Source organism: Sturnira hondurensis, unplaced genomic scaffold (assembly GCF_014824575.4).
Source record: "Sturnira hondurensis isolate 20B ecotype Veracruz unplaced genomic scaffold, ASM1482457v3 Scaffold0000396, whole genome shotgun sequence".
NCBI classification, from domain to species: domain Eukaryota; kingdom Metazoa; phylum Chordata; class Mammalia; order Chiroptera; family Phyllostomidae; genus Sturnira; species Sturnira hondurensis.
Window position 1 is genome coordinate 185,142 of NW_028073027.1, and position 19,756 is coordinate 204,897.

At 44.7% G+C, this 19,756-nt stretch overlaps 1 protein-coding gene across 6 annotated transcripts in view; it reads left to right on the plus strand.

Moving 5' to 3' along the window:
* The window catches only part of ST6GAL1 (ST6 beta-galactoside alpha-2,6-sialyltransferase 1), a 131,797-nt gene that overhangs the window by 8,381 nt on the left and 103,660 nt on the right, over positions 1-19,756 (plus strand). For 5 of the 6 annotated variants that reach the window (XM_037036365.1, XM_037036536.1, XM_037036301.1 and 2 more), the window contains exons 2-3: positions 15,337-15,458; positions 17,853-18,017. The gene's annotated coding sequence lies outside the window, so the exon portion shown is untranslated. Of the gene's footprint in view, positions 1-15,336; positions 15,459-15,645; positions 15,747-17,852; positions 18,018-19,756 lie in introns of those variants that run through there. The other variant, XM_037036450.1, reaches the window with a different exon arrangement.

Below are 19,756 nucleotides of genomic sequence, written 5' to 3' on the forward strand. Positions count from 1 at the left end.
GAGGGAGGAGAGAGAAGCCCAGAAGAGGAGTATTTGATCTCAGGCTCTGGAGGAGGGGCTATGCCAGTGCTGCCATGCTCTGTCAGGTGGTTCGATTCCATCTGGAGTGTTGTGTTTCCCCGGGTCCAATACAGATCACAATGAAATGAAGCAACCCCCAAATGGGCTACTTAGAAGCCGAGGGTTCGGACACTGTTTTGGAGGTGGAGTAAAAGTGGAATCTGGGACTTTTTACCGTGTAGAAGATAAAACAGTAGGCACCTTCTTCGTGTAGAAGAAGAATTAGAGTCACTCTGAGTGGCTGCTGTCAGTGGGAGAACCAGTTCAGCGTGGGGGAGCAGTCTCGGAATGGCAGATAAGGAAGAACTTAGCCGAACGAGCCACCCAACCATGGGACAAGCTATGTCACAAGGCAGTGGACTTCCTGTCACAGAAACAGACAAGCAAAAGTTGCAAGTGAAAGTGTTTACCACCAGAGAATTCCTGCTTTGCAGAGAGGTTGGCCTAAAATGCCCCTTCCAACTTTGAGAGTTTATGACTCTGTGACTATAGGGCAAGGAGCAGAAAGATGCAAAATCAGATTGAGTGGGTGGGACAAGTTATACACATTGTAACTGGAGCAGTTTTCATAAGCTCTGAAAGGTCAATTAAATGGAAACCTCTAAAGGAGATTTAAACATTGTTTCCCTCTGGATCCTGGCAATCCTCCTCCTGTCTGTCCTTGGCTTTAGCTCTGCTTAACTCTATATTCATCAATTATTTCCACAGGAATAAATATATCACATACACTTTAGATGACCAGGAAATCTGGCAACCAGAAAAGAACTACATGTCCCAGGAGGATGATTGTAATTTTTTTTTCATTACAGTCTTTCTAAATTTACATCCATCTCTTGGTATTGCTAGCACAGTGCTGAGACGTCATTCATTGTTAATTTTAGGAACACTCTCCCCTTGGCAACCTCTGGAAGAGTCTCTGAGCTGGAGTTGACAGCACCCACCATGTTGAGTGCTCGTCTCTTTCTTTCCTGAGGATGAGGAAAAGACTCTTGGACTTAAGTCCTAGCCAAGTCTCGGTGAGCAAAACATCCTCTGAACATCCTCTGGCTTTTGCTGTGCACCTGGGCCTAAGGAGGCACTGTATGCGTTCTCTCATCCAGTCCCCACAGTGACATTTGGCGTCCTTATATCATGAGCTCCACTTTACAGTTGAAAAAACTAAGCTTTAGAGAGTGGTAGAGACTCACCCTAAGATTCACTATTGCTAAGCAGTGAAGCTGGTATTGGGTATAACTCTTTCCTGCGTCGTTACAGGTTTTCTCATTGCTGACATACCCAGCCCTTCAGGTGTGAGAAGGCTTTGTCCTTGTGTTTCACTGGGGACTTGCCTGACTTTCTCCTTACAGGGACTACAGAAGTTTTCTACTCCTGAGAGCATATGATTGGAAAGAACTCAAGGGGCAGTCACACGAATAGCATGACATTTGGATCCAGCTTACATTTGCTCATTTCCTTTTTTGGTCAGAGTTGTTTGCATTGAGTCTGGTTTCCTTCCTTCCTTCCTTCCTTCCTTCCTTCCTTCCTTCCTTCCTTCCTTCCTTCCTTCTTCTTCCTCCCTCCTTCCCTCCCTCCTTCCCGTCTTTCCTTTTTTTTTTGCTTGCTCTTTAAAGCTCTGGTATCCACTTGTACTCATTATTTGGTTCTGACTGGAAAATAAATATTGGTAGTGAGCATGGCCACAGATTGGTAACACTGGTCAGTGACCTCAAATACTTTTAGCCTCAATTGTAAATGGCACTCAATTGTTAAAGGCTTATCTGCAGCTGTGCTTCTAGGTTCTTAAACAATTTCTTCTTTCATAAAGTTTATTTAATATTCATTCATCAAATATTTATTGAGTTCCTACTGCATGGTAGGCATTGGGAACATGCATTGTGTATACCCGTACATGTATTCAATGTGTCTAGCAGGGCCTCGGAACTTAGTGGCGGACTAACTTCTTCTATCACCCTCTTCCTCTCTTCTCAGAGTCCTTGCTCTTTTTACTTATTCAACAAACACTGAGTGCTTGCTGTAGCCCATGCACCATGCCCATTTTTAGAATATAGACCCAAAATATTCCCACAGTTCTGTCCCTTCAAGAGGAAGGTGGACAGGCAGATATTAATTATAATATAGTGTGATAAACATTATGATTTGGGTACACACAGAGGTTGAAAAGGTACATTGATTTGGGAAAGCTTCCTGGAGGAGGTGATGCCTAAGCTGGAACTTAGAGGGCAGTGGCGGTTAGCCTCTGAGAAAGGGACATTTGAAGGAGGAGGGCTTCAGGAGCAAAGGTGTGGGGTGAAGAGGCTTATTGTGTATGTGGGGGACTCCTAGTAGGTTGATGTTCCTGGAGAGGAACACACAAGGCAGGAAGCTGTGAGGGATGAGGCTGGAATCATTATATGCACACCTCATATTTTTCATAACCTTTGTATGTGGCCTATACTATTATTGTCTCCATTTAATAGATGAAGAAACAAAGGCTGAGGGAGGTTTGGTGATTTGTTCAAAGTTGGATGGCAATTGAGTAGAGGCACTTGGACTTGAATGTAGGCTTGCTCAGTGCCCCCAGCAGTGCCTGCAGAGGCAGGTGGGGAAGGGTTTTTTGCTGGTCCAGGTGTTTGTTTCTTCTCCACTAATCTATCAAGGGTAATACTCTTGCTGAATGCTTTTTCTTCCACCTGCCTCATAGTGTTTTCCAACCTATAGTTAAATCAGGAGGAGTAGGCCTGGAGTTGAAGCCTCTTTTTAATCTTGTTTCTAGCTTTTTGAAGAAAAGATTTTATTTATTTTTAGGAGGGAAGGGAAGGAGAAATAGAGAGAGAAGAACATCAGAGTGTGGCTGCCCCCTGTGTATCCCATGCTGGGAACCCTGCCTGAAACCCAGGCACCTGCCCCTGACTGGGAATTGAACTGGTGACCCCTTGGTTCACAGGCCCACACTCAATCCACTGAGCCACACCAGCCAGGGCCTTGTTTCTAGTTTTTACACTCCCTTTCATTCAGAAAACCAGGAGTCCAGAAATCTTAAGCAAACAAACAAAAACCTTTATGTGCCCAGCTATGTGTGACAAGGAACAGGGGGGAGTTTCATCCTCTTTCTCAAAAGTTCCAGGTTCATTTAGTAACCCAGGCAGCCCTTTAGGGACTGGAGTGGAAGTAATCAGCGTGGGTTGGAAGAGTCTGAGCAGGTAGACCATGAGCTGTCAACCCTTTAAGGGTGAGTAGGATGAGGAAGATAAAAGGCCTGACAAATGAGTAAAATTATTCTGTCCTCACCCAGTGATAAATGAGATACCTCTGGCCCGTTCTCCTCGTCCCCAGGATAATTTCTGCATTAGAGTTGGCTCTTGGGTAGGAGAGACAATAGAGGTATTCATGCACTCATTTACTAAAAAACCAATTAATTGAGAGAACAACAATAAGATGAAACTACAGAAAGAAATAAAGAGGGCCATCACAGAGCTAAGGAACAAAGTTGAGGCTACAAACAACTTCATTAGTGAAAAAGTTAATGAAGGAAAAAAGTAGAGTCCACTGAAAACCAAATTACTAACAGAGAGGGAAGGCTTGAAGAAGATTATAATATATGCTGAGAAAAAAAAATTCATCAGAGAAAATCATGCAAAGATGATCTCAGAAAGGTGAGTGGGCATCTGTGGAAACACGTGCCACTTCCCTTGCTCCAATTGCGTAGTTACATGGAACCACTTGGCTGCAAAGGAGGCTGGGAAAATGTCTCCATGTGGGTGGCCATGTGCACTCTTAAAATTCAGGGGTTTTCCATTCCTGAAAGAGAAATTAGGAACTGGATACTGGGAGCAATTCATTTCTGTCACAAGGAAAAAGTCATGTTGCCCTCAGACTTGATCTGCAGCAGAAGAAAAACTGGAGAATACAGAGAAGAGATACGTGGAATCTGGAGGGAAAGATGGTGTAACTGAAGATTTTGCTCTTAATTAAACCACTCTGCAAGGCTGAGGCAGGCAGGCATTCTCATCCATGCAAGAACTCAGGGAATATAGCTTATGTGAGCCCATCTTGGGAAAACCTACTTGATGGTAAAAAAGGTTAATCAAAAGTAAACTTAGGAAGGCTTAGCTAAAGGTCATTTGCTGAGCCCTTTATCCATTCAAATAGAGCTAAGCTGATAAACAAGGGTGGACAGTAAGCTTAAGAAATAGAACATGACAAAGTAAACAGAATGTAGGAGAAATGAGCCCTGGTTGGGAGTGGGAGGCCTGGCTCACTTTCCTGCCTCACCCTGACTACGCAGGGTGTTAACGTCAGGGCTCCAGCCTTTCAGATATATGTATCTATAAACTTGGACAGATCTTTAAAGATCCTTTTTGTGGAGAAATGTGTTAAAAGTTCACCTTTTCCATTATTTTTTTTTCTGTAGAAGAAAAATAAAATAAAGTTTAAAAATAAAAAATAGCTCTTTTATAAAGCAAAGGTTTTGTTTGCTGGTCCAGGTGCTTGATTCTTCTCCATTAGTCTATCAAGGGTAATACTCTTGCAGAATGCTTTTTCTTCCCCCTGCCTCATAGTGTTTTCCAACCTATAGTTAAATCTTTCACCCGTTCTTCTGTCTTCACACTTCTATTCATGTGAAAATGTAGAAACACGTGAAGAATGATATTAATCTATTTTTTTGTGTGTGTGTGGTTGGAGGGATCTCAGGTGACATTTAGCTCTGTATAATCTAGTGTTGATTGATTAAAAATAATAGGCTGGTCTTATTTGAATAAAATCACCAAGGCTATTCTAAAAGGCACTGTTAAATTCTGATACTCAGGGCATGGAGAGGGTCATGGAACAAGACAGTGTCTTTTCATGGGGAAGTTGGCAAGTCAATTGCATGAAAGCCAAACTGTAGGCAAAACAAAACACTTTATAAGTCAGACAACAATTGGGTGTTGGGCCTGGAGGACAATGGGGACGGTGTCACGAAGAGAGAGATTTGCACTGGTTTGAGGAGAGTTCTGATAAGTTGAGAATGAAGAGAGGGCGTTCAGTCAGCACCCGAAGCCTGGAGGTGTGAAAGCGGGCAGGCTCTTTGGGTAACAGAGCAATCTGTTGTGGTTGGAGAGCGAAAAGTGAATGAAAGGATAGCAACTGTTCAATAAGTGCCCGCAGGTACCAAGTACAACACAGAGATATCTCTAGGCCTCCCAACAGCTAACAGAATGGGTATGATTAGCCCTGTGGCACAGATGAGGAAACTGAAGTTAAGAGAGAGCTCTTTCTGCCCAAAGTTGCGCAGTAGTGAGATTGTGATTTGAGCCCCTGAGCTGTCTGCACTCACTCCCAAGCCCATGGTTCTTCAGTGCTATGACTGGTAGCAGACAGGAGATCTGAATTAGCTGACTTTGTGAACATGAAGTATAAAAATAGAAATAAATGTCATGAATATTTTTATAGGTTAATATTTTATAGGTAAATACATTTTATATATTTACACATAGTAGACCTATGAAATATAAATATATTTTACATGAAAATTTTATAGGTAAACCTTTAGGTAAATATAAAAATTAAATTTGATTCAGACTTTGCTATCCAGCAGCTGTGTAACCCCAAGCTACTTAATCCAAACCCTAATTTCCTTATCCATAAAAGAGGATAATAATAGTGGGGCTGTCTAACCCCAGATTTGTTTTTATGTATAAATTAGATCATAGATGTGAAAAGTTGAGAAAGTGTAAAAGAGCAACACAGGGTTTGTTATTGATGGCACACTCCTTGCTCTTCTGTGAACTTACAGACTTCTGTTAAAAAGTGCCCACAGGTGTCTATAAAAACTTCCACAGTCACGGACACAGTCCCTGCAGGCTTGCAATGAATGCCTTGGTCAACTGGTCTCCTGACTCAGATAACCAGCTGGGGGCCGCTGGGGAAGGGTGCAGGGGGGAGGGAGGCCAGCAATCTGCCTGTCTTCCTGGTTGCTGGGAAAGTCTGGGTCAGAGAGTTGAGTTGGGATGGCTGTCAACACTTGGGAGTCACACAGGGCAGAGGAGGGTGTTCCAGACCTGACAGCCTACAGGGAGGAATGCCAGAGCTGTCAGGCGAGCAGGCATGGGCTATGTGTGTCTGGCAGAGAGGCTCATGGTCTAGAAAAGGGCTGGGAGGGACAAAGTTGTCAGGGGACTCTGGAGCAGTGTTTTTTTCTCCAGGAGTGCTGCTGAGGACAAGGCAGGCCCTGGCCTCAAAGAAATTGGGCTCTGATGCAACATATCAGGGTGGGCCTGCAGCCAGACCTCAGCCCTGGGCTGGTGTGGCCTGAGGCAACTTACATTTCTTCAGGAAGGATCAGGCTTATTTTAGGGTCTGGGATGGGGCCCCCCATGCTGCTGAGAGTCCAAAAGCCCTGTGCATATGTGGTGTGTTGGGGCGGTCAGGGTGGCGAGGGGCTGGTTTTTGAATCTGACTTCTTACTTCTCTAGTGATCAGTTCCTTCCTCATCTTCCTGGTCTCTTTACTATGCTCCACACTGGCCTTTTTGCTCATTCCAGCTCAGGATAAGCCTCTTAATGCTGTGAAATCCAAAGGAAAGAGAAGACATAGTTCTCTTGTACTATACTCACTATTATATGAAGGTAGCTATGAGAGACAATGGCCTCCTGAATTGAACATCAGGATGCTGACTGGATTCTCTGCACAGCCCTGGACCCAGCACAGTGCACAGCCCTTAGAAGAGGCCTTGTGGAGTGAGCTCAGCTCTCCCAATGCACACTGTCTACCCACTAAGACCAAGACGCACTCAGCCGCCGGTGAGGATGAGCTGGTGCTCCCTAGGTAAGGTGGGGCTGCAGGAGCCCATGGTGGGGAACACCTGGGGCTCTGGTGGGTCCTCCCACCAGGCAGTCTTTTTTTCTGCCTGTTACTTCTGGCCTTGAGTGAGAGACATGCATTAGGGAATGTTCTCTGGGCTGATCTGGTGGGGAGTCAGTTTTGGGATATTGCTCTCGTTTTTCTTATCCTGTTGGAAGCCAGGGTCATGGAGTATTTCCCTAGTATGAGAGGAAGACAGTGAGGGAGCTCTTCGGAAGGCAGTTAGGTTGAATCATCACATATCTGAGCAGACTGCAGTGATTGCCTTTGTCAATTGAGCAGTGTTGGGAGGATGTTGGCCCAGGGCCTGGGCTGGGGGTGGTTCATGACAGCATTAGTATGAAATCCCCAGAAGATGCTTCCTGCTAGAGGGCTTGTGCTGGTTCCTTTTTTGCTCTACACAATAAACATCTTATTCTGGCCTGTAAATTTGGAGAAGAAAGAATGAGTGAGGAGGAGATGGGAGAAAGGTACCCCCCAGGGAAATGCTTCTGCACTGGGAGAGTGCTACCTTTGTGTCCCAGACAGTTCAGGTGACTCCCACTGGGAGGGCTGGGGGACAACTCACTGCCTTTTCTGTACCGTTTACAGAGTCACCTTTTTGAGAAAGCCTTGCTCATATTGGGAAACTCCCCACATACTTTGCAGCCAGTAGACTTGAGTTTAATTCTAGTGGTGGCCCTTGTCAGCTATGTGAACTTGGGAAGTTCTCTGACTCTCAGTCTGTGTTCTGCATGGATCATTCCTACTGCACAGCATTGTCTGAGTGCTCTCTTGTGCTTAGCTTAGTGCTGCTGCATGGTTAGTGATCAATAAATGGTAGAAATTTAAAGAAGATTTTATTTATTCATGTTTAGAGGGAGGGTAAGAGAGGGAGAGAAACATCAATGTGTGGTTGCTTCTCACACGCCCCCTACTGGGGACCTGGCTGGCAACCCAGGCATGTACCCTGACTGGGAATTGAACCAATGACCCTTTGGTTCACAGGCCAACACTCAATCCACTGAGCAACAGCAGCCAGGGCTAAATGGTAGTAATGTTTAATGTCACAGCACTTTTCAATAGTTATTTTCAGTTACTGGTCACCTAATGAGCCAGAAACTCTTCTAGACACAGTGAATATGAAGCCCTACGGGTCCAGCCTCATCCCGGAGGGGCCTCCATTTAGGAGAGATGAGTATGTATAATCAGGATGCAGGTGCACGGGAGCTGCACACATTGCTGTGGGAGGAAGGGGCAGGGTGGGGTCGGAGGAGGTGAGACCCCCCGGAGGAGGGGTTTGAAAACAGGTAGGGTGGGGGCAGGGAGAACAGCAGGGCCAGACAGAAGGAGGTTCACACAGGGATTTGGCATTAGATCCACACATTGTGGGAGAGGCAGCAGCTGACAGTAGGGCTCCCCCAGCAGGTGAGCCCACAGGACTTGTACCCTCTGCCTGCATTGGAGCCCACACCATTTGGCTCAGGGCAGAGTCTGCAGCCGTTCTCCCTCAGTTGGGTGGACTGGGACCCAGCCAGGCTTGACTTGAAGAGAGGGTGTTAAGATGGCACTTATCAGCACAGAGCTCTCTCCAGGCTCAGGGCTCGGGTCAAGGCTGGACCTTCCCAGAGGGAGTAGAACAGGTTATCAGACAAAAATTATAAATGTGGGACCCCTAAAATGTAGGCTTCTAGTGGTGTGGATTGTGGGGGGAGCATCACAAAACTTTGAAACAAAACTGTTAGCAAATTGGGACACAGGGAGGGTGGGTAGGAGGGGTGACCTATGAATGCAGTGATCCCATGTGCAATGCTCAATGTCAAACACACACCATCCCCCGCAGAGGAGACTCCTTGGTATTTGAGGATATACATGTGTAATTTTGGTTATCAACAAATGACTTCAAAATCCTATAATATACAGAAATTGGGTGAATGGTTTGGATGAGATAAAAACGAAACTGGATTTGCTACCAGGATGGTATATGTCACTAAGCTGGTGATATAAACACAGCCAGTTTTGTTTATTGAGCTGTTATCATGTCCAGGCAAGATGTATGCTTTAAAGATATTTCATTGAGCCCTAGTTAAATACATTTCTCTTGCTGTACACCAGGCTTGCTTCACACAGCTGAATGTGACTGTAGAAAAGCACACCATCATCTGGTCTAGACCCCCTTGAGTTCACGGCTATGGCCCTTGGGTGGACTTTGTTGTTATCAGATCATCTTGCTTTATTTCTAGTGGGTCTCGACTCTGGTTTCTATTAGCATTACCTGGGGGAGATTGTAAAGTACTGCTGCCTCAATTCCACCCCAAATTAATGAAATCAGAGCCTTCGTGGGATGGGTCTGGGCATCAGTATCTTTCTTCGAAGCTCCTCAGTTTTTCCAATGGGCAGCCTTGGTCATGAAGCACTGCCATTCGCTGTAATCCAGGTGACTGTTTCACACCTTTCTCTCTCTCTTCAATCCTTTAATGCCTCTTCTCTATCCTTAATCTCAGCTGAGAACTATGTTACCCTCTCACGTGAGAAAATAATGGCAGAAGAATACTTTTCCACTACTAAATCAATGCCCAGTATTCTACTGTCTGCTTGTTAGTCTGGATGACGAATGGTTTCTGCTCTTATTTAAGACCATCCCCTCCACTTGTACTGCATCCTGTTCCCTTAACTAAGGACATGACTTCATTAATACTCTCTTCTTTCCAATGTTTCTCTGCTCAACTATTTCTCTCTCTACCCCCCAACAACCCCCCCCCCCATACCTGCTCTCTTCCTCCCTCTCCATCTATGGCTGTTGACTGTCATTCCTCCCCTCCACACACATGTGCACAGGCCTATTTTCCCCGACCTCATCTACCCCTCCAGCTACTGCCTCATTTCTCTGCTCCTTGGGTCATCCATGCTTGCTCCCTGCAGTTCCTCTTCTCTCATCGTCTAAACCCAGTCTAATCACTGTTTGCATTCATCATGCCACAAGAACTATACCTGTTGGGTTCACCAGGGACCTCCATATTGCCTTATCCAATGGTCAAATCTCAGTCCCAATCTTCATTTATCAGCATCATTTTATGTAATTGATTGTTCAATCTCCCCTTCAAAAAATATCTTCTCTTGGCTTCTGGAATACCACTCTCTTTGGTTCTCGTCTCTCACTGGCTTTTGCTTCTCAGTTTCTTTTGTTGGCTGATCTTCACTGGTTCATTTTGGAGCTCCCCGGGGAGCAGCCCTTGGACTTGGCCTCTTCCCTATCTCCTCACTCCCTGGTGATCCTCTGCCATCCACATGCAGACATCCCTCAATGTGTAGCTCCATCCCAGACCTCTCTCTGAACATCACACTCAAACGCTCACTCATCTACTCAACAAGTTTCCTTAGGTGTCTAATAGAGATCTCAGTGATGACAAGTCCAAGATTGAACGGCTGCTTTTTTCTCAAGCAGCTCCCAGAGTGACAAAGTCCCTGTGAAAATGCCCCTAACGTGATGGGAGATGCAGGAGGCACTTAGGAAACGCGTACACAATCCCTTGTCTACAATTTCCAAATATAAAAGTCTGTGAAAACCAAGTTTTACTTTTAGCCCATTTGGTGGCAAAGCTTGATCCGGACTGATGTGAGTCTATTTATAAATCTTTAACCTACTTAGTTTAAATATTTATTTAAGTGTGGCAGAAACATTATTTCATATAATTGCGGAGAGCTGCCCAGTCCTGCTGCAGATGCCATGTATCACATGACTTAGTCAGCATATTGCTTTTCTTCAGCATGAAGAATTGGGAGTCCCAGTGCTTATCAGATCCCATAGATTCCTGATAAGTATAATTATGAACCTGTGTCAAAACATCTAAATGTTTAACATTCAAAACTATGCACGTAAAGAGTTTTATTTGTCTCCTCTGGTAAGTAAAATTCCTTTGAAGGATCAATCTTTCTAGGAATAAACTCACTACGAGACCTGACTGAGCTTAGGCACGGAAGGCCAGGCTGTGATGGGCATATGTGAAGCAGAGGGTGTGAATAAAAGTCTATATGTACTGAACAATGAGGTCTCTACTCCCCAACCTTATTTTTTGTTGGTTCCCATTGTACTGGCAAGCTAGGGTTATACTCCCTAGTTATGAGATGACAGGAGTCTCTCTGTAAGTCGAATAGTCCAGGAGAAAAGGCCTATAGATATTGCTATTTAGGGTTTTTAACTAAAATGGACAGATTATTCTCAATCCCTTTCTTGTAAAGCCCACCAGCCCAGCAGTCCTGCCCACACACAGAGCTTCTGGTCAGCTTTCTAGTGTGTCACTTTTAAATAAAAAAGAGACCACTGAGGGTCACCAGATATTTGAGAAAGCTTGGAAATTAAAAGTATCATAGCAGAAATAAATGAATCAATGAAGAATTTGGAATATAAAGTTGAAGAAAACGTGCCAAAAGTCAGACCAAAAAGACAAGGAAATGAAAAATAAGAAAGAATCATTCTAAAAAGTTGAACATCTGAGTAGCAGAGCTTACATAAAAAGGAAATAGGACACTAGAGGGTAAGAATCCTGAGAAGTAGCACAAGAAAAGTTCTGAGAACTAAACAACACAGGCTTTTAGACTGAAAACTAACTTGAGTGCCCAGGGCTATGAATGAAAAAAGACACACACCAAAGCCTATCATTGTGAAAAAAACTGAGAAAAACTTAGAGACAGAGGAAAAAAGCAAACTGCAAACAATTACACAGAAGAAGAGAAATCTGATTCTACACTAACATTAGGAGCTAGAGGACACTGGAGCCCGGTGGAGAGCAAGACCAACAGGATGGGATTGGTCTGATTAAAATGGCATAAAGTATATAAAACAAAGTGGAGTCACTCATACCAACCAACATGGCTGTCAGTCAGCCATGACTCTTCTGTTCAAGATGGAAGCTACCCAAGTCAGAGCAGACACATCTGGCAAGGAGACACTCCTAAAGTATCTGCACATGTGACCAGAATAGCCATGTCTGACACCACTTTCGAGGTATCACTGAGGCAGGCTCCAGACCACTCCTGAGACCACAGAGCTCCACACACCAAAGTCCTGCTCCATGCCACACTGATCGCCCTTGGTCGCTGGAGGCTCTGCCCTGCTGGACCGAGGACTTTGTCTCCCCTGCTGCCCACCTGGCTGCAGAGAGCTTCCCTTGCAAGATGCTGGCAACTCCCTTGCCCACCGTGCTGTCTCCCAGACCTGCAGACTGAGACTCTGGGACTTGGGTTCATTATTTTCTCTTGATATCTCTGTGTGTGTGTTTTATATTTCTCCTAGATTGTTAGAGTATGAACAGGATATTAATGTATGGTGATCTACTTTGAGTGAACCTACATTCAATAAAAGCCGAGAGAATAGCATAGTTACTGTGTGTGACTCTTGTCTATTCCTTGGTGCCGGGCTGCTCAGCAGGCAGCTAGCCCAGCAGTTGCCTGGCTGACTTATAGGAAGGACTATATCGCGAACATATGCTCATGACAAGCCATAGCTTTAAAGTTCTGAAAGGAAATTATTTTTAACTGAGAATTTGTATCCAGACAAGAATTATTAATCAAATGAGAGGATGGAATATTGGCATTTTCAGACATGAGGAGTCTCAACTATTTTACCTCCCATAGCACCCTTGCTGGGGAAGCTACTGTAGATATGCTCCTTCAATGTTAGGGAGTAAATTAAGACAGAAGAAATGGATACTCCCTTTAATTGGAAGTCAAAAGTAGCTCGGGTTTGAGTAGGAGGATGGAAGGTTCTAGAATGAAGAGACTAATGACAACCAAAAAAAGAACTGTTGGAAAGTTGAGTGCTGAATTAGTAATAGGCACTGACAACTAACGAGTGTACAAGGCAGGAATTAACCTTAACATATCACATGGCCGAGCTGTGAACAATAACGTATCTGGTCATAATAATGTAATTTCTAGTGCTGACCTAAAAAATGGTGTAACTATAGTAAGAGGATGTGGGAAGTAGAAGAGGTGTGTGGGATGGTAGTCAAAGAGCTAAATCCTCATTTTCTGGTGTAGGAAGTTAATGAATAATATTTAACATTGAAAAACAAGAGCCATATAGCATGATATTTAGATCCATTTGGGCAACAGAAACCAGGGGCCTAAGTGGTTGGGCAGGAACTGAAAGCATGTACGTGAACTGCTCTGACTAAAAAAAAAAGGCTGCTGTCTCCATGTGTCCAAATCGGCCCCTCAGATTGGCACGATGAAAACCGAGCCATTGTGTGCTGTACAAAACACGGTGACAACACAAAGGACCAGCTGCAGTACCTTCCTTGGGGATTCTGCACAGGGCAGTGGCAGGAGCAGTTCCCCTTTCTGGGCCTCTGAAAACAAATTCTTACACCATTTCTCTTTTTGTCAGAACCCGTGTATTCAGTGTTCAATTCACCTTTGATTTCACCTCCTTTATTGAAAGAGCTTGGTTTGCTTTATCCTGACATTGGTGGGAAGAGAGGCTAGGGTGTGGGGTTCTGGCTTCGTCCCCTACTGGTTCTTTGCCTGGGTTCCTAGCTTAAGCCCTCTTTTCTCCTCTGAAAATAAAGAAAACTCTTTTTGCCTCATAGGACTGTGTGAGGAACAACTGAATGATTTAGTCCATAGAGTGCCTGGCACATAGGAATTGACAAAAAATTATAAAAGTATAAAGGAACACAGTGGTTAACCTTGGGTCTAGGACAGGAACCCAATAAAGTTGTTCTGGGCCCCAGAGATGAACCATCCAGATAGAGAAAGAGCTTTGGGAGGGGAGGGGAGAGCAGAAATGATCTAGGAAGTTTCCTGATTTTAGCAGAAGTTCTTAGAGTATTTTGGGTATAGTGTCTTCTGATCTGACCGCAGAGCACAGCAAATTTATAGAGACCCAGATTCTGGAATGGTTTAGGCACAGGAAATGATAAAGGCTCTTAGCTAATTTAGCCTGCACATCCAAACATAGTCAGCAATTTCTCACCTCCCAGGTAATGTAGAATAATGCACCAGGTTCACAGTTTATCTTTTACTCCAAGGCTCCTGTGTGCCTTGTGTGATCACTCATTTAGGCCTGGGACCTGGGGCCAGAGCCCTACCCCTGCAACAGGCTAACCCCTTCTCTGACTCAAAACTGAGTCCTTCAGTAATAGCTTGCTTGGAGGAGTTTCATGTCGGGATGCTGCCCATGAAGCCATTAGGGTGTATGTTGTTGGCTCATTTTATGAACTTCTTTGGGTCTTGGAGGTCTTTGTAAATCCTTGCCTGGTCTGTGGTCAGTGCCTCACACAGTGTACATTGGAAGGAACACCTGCTGGAATCTCCAAGGGAGTTAACGAGGCCAAGGGAACCTCTCACTTATCAGCTCTCTTCCTCCTTAGAATTATCTTCTGGTGCTTCTGAAGGTGGAGGAGAACGGGGATTAGCCGAGGAGCTGTCAGGGGCTGTAAGGTGGGAGACAGTGCAGGCATGAGTGAGGGCAGTGGAGATCAAGCAGAGGACAGGCCCTGAGCATGAGAAAGGAGGTAAGTTTTACTTACTTGACTGGTAAGACCTTGGGAAAATAGTGAAACCAAATCTTTCTAGATGTCGTGCCAGTGCCCCTTACAGTACTGGAGGGAGGTTAGGGAGCAGAAGACATGCAGGTTACAGTGGGGTCATTCATTAAATAGATGCTGTATTAAAACTGCAAAGAAGCCAAGAATATATAGGTGGTTCAGGGATAGGGGGATACAAGGGGATCTGTGATCATCCGAATGCATAATGCTGATAGGGTGATAGGAAGAGTTGGTATCAGCCACTTAATAGAAAAAAATCTTGTAATAGAAGAATCTATAGTCTCTACAGCTCTGTTATTATTTCTCATATTTCTGCAAAATTACACCTGTAGTCCAGGAGTATCACTTCCAGTTGCCTTATCTATCAAAAACCCATGCACAACCTTTGGAAGGAAGGTTTATGAAAAAAGGCTTTTGAGCTGCCACAATGGATGGGCAAAACCCACAAAGCCAGGCACTGGCTCATGGGCGCGAGTCCCCCAGCTGGAACCCCAGAGCTGGACTAAACCAAGTTGTTCAGAGGTTTATTGAAGAGATTCAGGGAATGCTTATGAAAATTAAAAGTAGGAAGTAGAGATGAGCCTTGCAGCTACTAGAAAGTCACCCAGCATCTGGTTTCTTGGGCCGCATGGTTTCCTGTCTGCCTCATTCCAGGCCTCTCCCCTGTTCTCTTTGTATAACAACTTCCTCTCTTCCTGCAGGTCCCCACAGCCCCATCATTTGATCTTGTGCATGACATTTGCTTCTCATAGGACCCCTACTACACTTCCTTTAAGCTTTAGGGTCCATTGCAAGCTTGCTGTAGTATTTTTTCATAGTTGCAATTTTGAAAGTGTCTGATTGGTCCAGCTCCCTTATTTATGGGTGAGTTGCTCCTTCTTTTTTTAAAAAATCTCCACGTGAGACATTTTTTTGTTGCTTTTAGAGAGAAAAGAAGGCAGAGAGAGAAACGTCGATGTGAGAGAGAAGCATTGATTGGTTGCCTCCCATACATGTCAGGACCAGGGATTTTATGCGCCCAGAATGGGGATTGAACCTGCAACCTAGGTATGTGCCCCGATCGAGAATAGAACCTGCAACCTTCCAGTTATAATACAATGCTCCACCTGAGCCATACTGGCCAGGGCATGACTTGCTTTTAAGTCAAAATTTTACTTTTTGACCATAAGGGGAGCCCTGAAGTGTGTGTAGGANATTTTTTTGTTGCTTTTAGAGAGAAAAGAAGGCAGAGAGAGAAACGTCGATGTGAGAGAGAAGCATTGATTGGTTGCCTCCCATACATGTCAGGACCAGGGATTTTATGCGCCCAGAATGGGGATTGAACCTGCAACCTAGGTATGTGCCCTGATCGAGAATAGAACCTGCAACCTTCCAGTTATAATACAATGCTCCACCTGAGCCATACTGGCCAGGGCATGAGTTGCTTTTAAGTCAAAATTTTACTTTTTGACCATAAGGGGAGCCCTGAAGTGTGTGTAGGATGACTACGCTGGAGGTGACTTAGATGTCCAGCCTTTTGGAGAGGGGTAAATTTATGGTGGAGTGGTGGCAGGTTGGGCAGGTAAAATGATTCGCCTACTTGAATGACACTGGAGGTCTGCAAGCCATCCTCCAAAGGGTTGAAAAAGCATGGATGGAACCCCATGTTCCCTCATCAGTGTGTGAGTTGCTGTGGCTGGAATGCAAGGAACATGGGGTGGAGTGGTAAGGGGGCTGGTTGGCTAGGAAGAGGCATGAGACTTGGGTCCCCAGAGTCTTTGCCTGGGTCACAGAGCCACAGAAATCTAATAAGTTTGTTTAGACAGATTAGTGGATGAGTTACCCATCTCTCATTGAAGGTTTGGCTTGGAGTAAAAGGAAGGAGGTGAGAGAGGGGTGGAGACCGGGGGCCTCCTTCCTGTCAAGGAGGCAGGTGGATCAGCAGCCCAGTAGTCCCCACTCTCTGAGAGCACTTGCTGCTGTTCCCTGGGGAAGGCTCCCTATGGCAGGCTCCCAGGTGGCCATCGGCGGAGCTGTGCTTGCGGGTAGAGATCTCTTTCTGGCCTGGCTCACTCTCCCCATGAGGACTCTGCTCCTGGTGTTTTGTTGACATTAATTATACACAGCAGCAAAACGCTCAAATACTACAGGCAACTTTTTATTTTTCCATCTCACTTGATGCCTTTGTTGTTTGTCTTGATCTGCCCTGAATCTTTGTAAGACCTTGACTTTTCTGTACCCTCAAGTGGCTTGCTTCAGCTTCTGATTCATCTGACCTCAGTCAGTTTTCCTATCTGTACCTGAATGACACTTATTTCTCTTTGCATCTTTCTTCTAGACACCACCCTTGTGTATTACCACTCCTTCTCTGTCCCCAAGTGGATTTCTCACTTTCCCCCCCTCTCTACCACATACCCCCTCCTCAAGCTTGATTAAAGGAGCTCATTTTATCATCACGGATCTTGTCTTAGACTTGGGCTGAGCTGAGTGTGAGCATAAAATATGAAAACCCAGACTACTGGAAGGCGGCACTCGTTTCCACTAGAAATGTGACACATGAAAAATTTGGAAACTCTTTGATTCAACAATTTTACTTCTAAGACTGTGTCTTAAGGAAATAACCATGAATTTTCCTCAAAGATTAAGCTTTGCAAAGGACTATTTGTATTTAGCAAAAAGATGCTGGAGATGACTTAGATGTCCAGCCTTTTGGGGTGGGGTAGATTTATGGTACAGCCACATAAATTGTCTGGCTGTATTGCATCTTTGTAAAAAAAATCTTATTAATAAAATAAAACTAGGAAGTATGTGTTACCGGTAGTTATCTTGGATGGGTAGAGAAAGAATGGGTAACTTTTCTCCTTTCTATGACTTAATTACATTTTCTGAAATTTCTAGAATGAACATGAATTCCTTTGGAACCAAGAAAAACAATTACTTTAAAAACAAATGCTGTCCACTCAGACAGCTATAATAATATATGGGTTGAAAATTTAGGCCCAGTTAAAAATGTCCCCAAAATAAATTAGAAGTTGAATTCACATTTGTAACATTGTAAACGGCTTACTATATAGGTCAAGGGGAGACTTGAGCCCATTTGATGTATCTGTTGATTGAAATCGGTTGTCCACAACCTTATCTAAACACAACCTTGGGGCGAGAACTGTAGTTTTTTTCACTTATTTTTCTTATGAATGATAGCAAGTAAGTAGCACCAGGGTTTAGTGTCTGCAGTACTTTGCTTTGCTTAATCTACAGTCCACTGTGAAATGCTCCACTCCTAAAGAGGTAGGTTTGGGTGAATAGATGGCCAGTTTGAACCCTGGGAAGAAGGTTGCTCCTGCAGGTGAGACTGTTCTGGAAGGGGCTCTGATGTGGTAGGAGTGACCAGGGCAAGGAGTGGGAGGGGCAAGGGCTCCTACCCCCCTGCATTTATTAACATGTGCCTCTGGTGCTTTGCAGGCAGCTTTGCTTTGTTTTTTCTTCTCTGCAAGCAAGGTAGAGCCAACTGTGCAGAGCTCTGCAGCCAGCAGCCCAGAGAAAAGCAGCTATGGTGCCCAGCTGAAGTGATCTGGCCTCCTTGAACCTGCCCCAGCCCTGGTGCCAGGTGTCTGTCCAAGCACTGAGGTAAGACTCCTCCAGTTGCAGCCTGGGCTCAGAGAGGGCAGGATGCCTCTTATTGGGGTGGTGATGGTATGCGAAAATCTCCTCTAAGGCTCAGGAAAGAAGTAGCAGATTTTTCTGGTTGATCAAACCATCTGCTTCCACCTCAACCCATTAGGAGGCAAAGTCATTTGGTGGCCAGAGAGGCTTTGATTTTTCAGAGCAGGTCTTTTGGAACCTGAACACGGAGTTGTGTTTTCCCAATTGCTAGTGAAATTTGAATTCCAAAGGCAGTAAATTTAATATCTGGGTAAGATTGCACCTGATTCAGGTGAATGCTTAATTTAGGTGCACTTATTCTGTTCTGCAAGGGAAGTCAAGCTCTTAGGAAACTCTCTGTGTCTGTCCCTGTCTGTCTGTTTCTCCAACTCAAAGAAAATAGAATAACACACATTGTATGGGAGGTAAGTTACTGCAAAACATTCCAGCAAGCTCATTAAAAATGACTTTAGTGACCTAGGTATGTTCTGATTATAATAGGATATTTGGAAAACTACTGATGTGGAAGAAAATAAAACACACCTAAAATCCTGCTGCTGTTAATCTTCCAGGTAGTTTTTATTAAGGTTACTGTTTAAGCCTCCACAGCACGCTGGCTCCTCTTTGCATGGAGGCAGGAAAAACACTCATGTAGGAGCCAGGATAACTTGTTCCTAGTGTGGAGGTTCTTGAGAGCAGATTTTTAAATGTTCAGGATTTGCATGCTGGTTGTTAAAGATTGTTGGCAGCTTGAAATTGGCTATGGTGGGAAAATTTACACCGCGGACATTAGCCAGTGCTAAAAACCAGGGCTGTTTTGTCTTGGGGACTCAGATTGCCAGCACGTCGTCGGTCCCAGTGCTTCCTCTACCACCAACAAACAGGCTGAGTGGCCGAGCATGGGCAAGGCACCTCACTGGTGCATCTCTCTGCTCAATAAGTGTTTGTTAAATGAATGAATGAGAGTGAGATTTCTTTTTTTACTATCCCATACGAACATTGGGAGGGTCTCCTAAGGCAAGGAAAATTAAATGTTTTGTATGCTGTGAGGCTTCCTGTCCATGGAAGAAGGGGGTTTAGTTGATTGATAATCTCTGGGATATTGATGGAGAGCAGTTGCTGGCATTTCCCTACTTGGACGAATCTGTGAATTACTGACACCCTTTCATAAGGGCAGATGAAAACTCTCCGTTTACTGACCAACATCTGGGGCAAATTTCCTTGCTGGAAAAATCAAGAAGTGGGTCAGAGAAGTGTGAACAGGAAGCCTCAGCGCTACCAGTTGTGAGAGCCAGGACTGAAATCAGAGCTTTTGACTCATACGCTCTAGTGGGGGGTGGGTGTAGAGGAGGGAGGAGGAGATGGGGCATTTCCTGCCAAATGCGAATTTAGACAAAAGCCTCTTTCTTCAAGGCCCTGCTGTCAGCAGATTAGAGCTAATTAAATTAGCATAATGGAACCCCAGCATCTGCCCGCTCCCTCTACTTTCTGAACCTCTTGGTTTCTTCTCCTCACCTCTTTCTTGGGTCCTGAAGGAAGGAATGAGAGAAGGTGAGGCATCGGTTAAGCACCAGTTGACTGTAGAATTGTAGTTCAGAAAATTACAAAGGTGGAAAGGCTATAGAAGCCACCAGATTCCATGCCCTTGGTTTAAGAAGCTAGGTCACACAGCTGGGGTTTTTCTCCGGTTCCTGAGGTGAAGGTATGTGGTCCCTGGGAGGCAG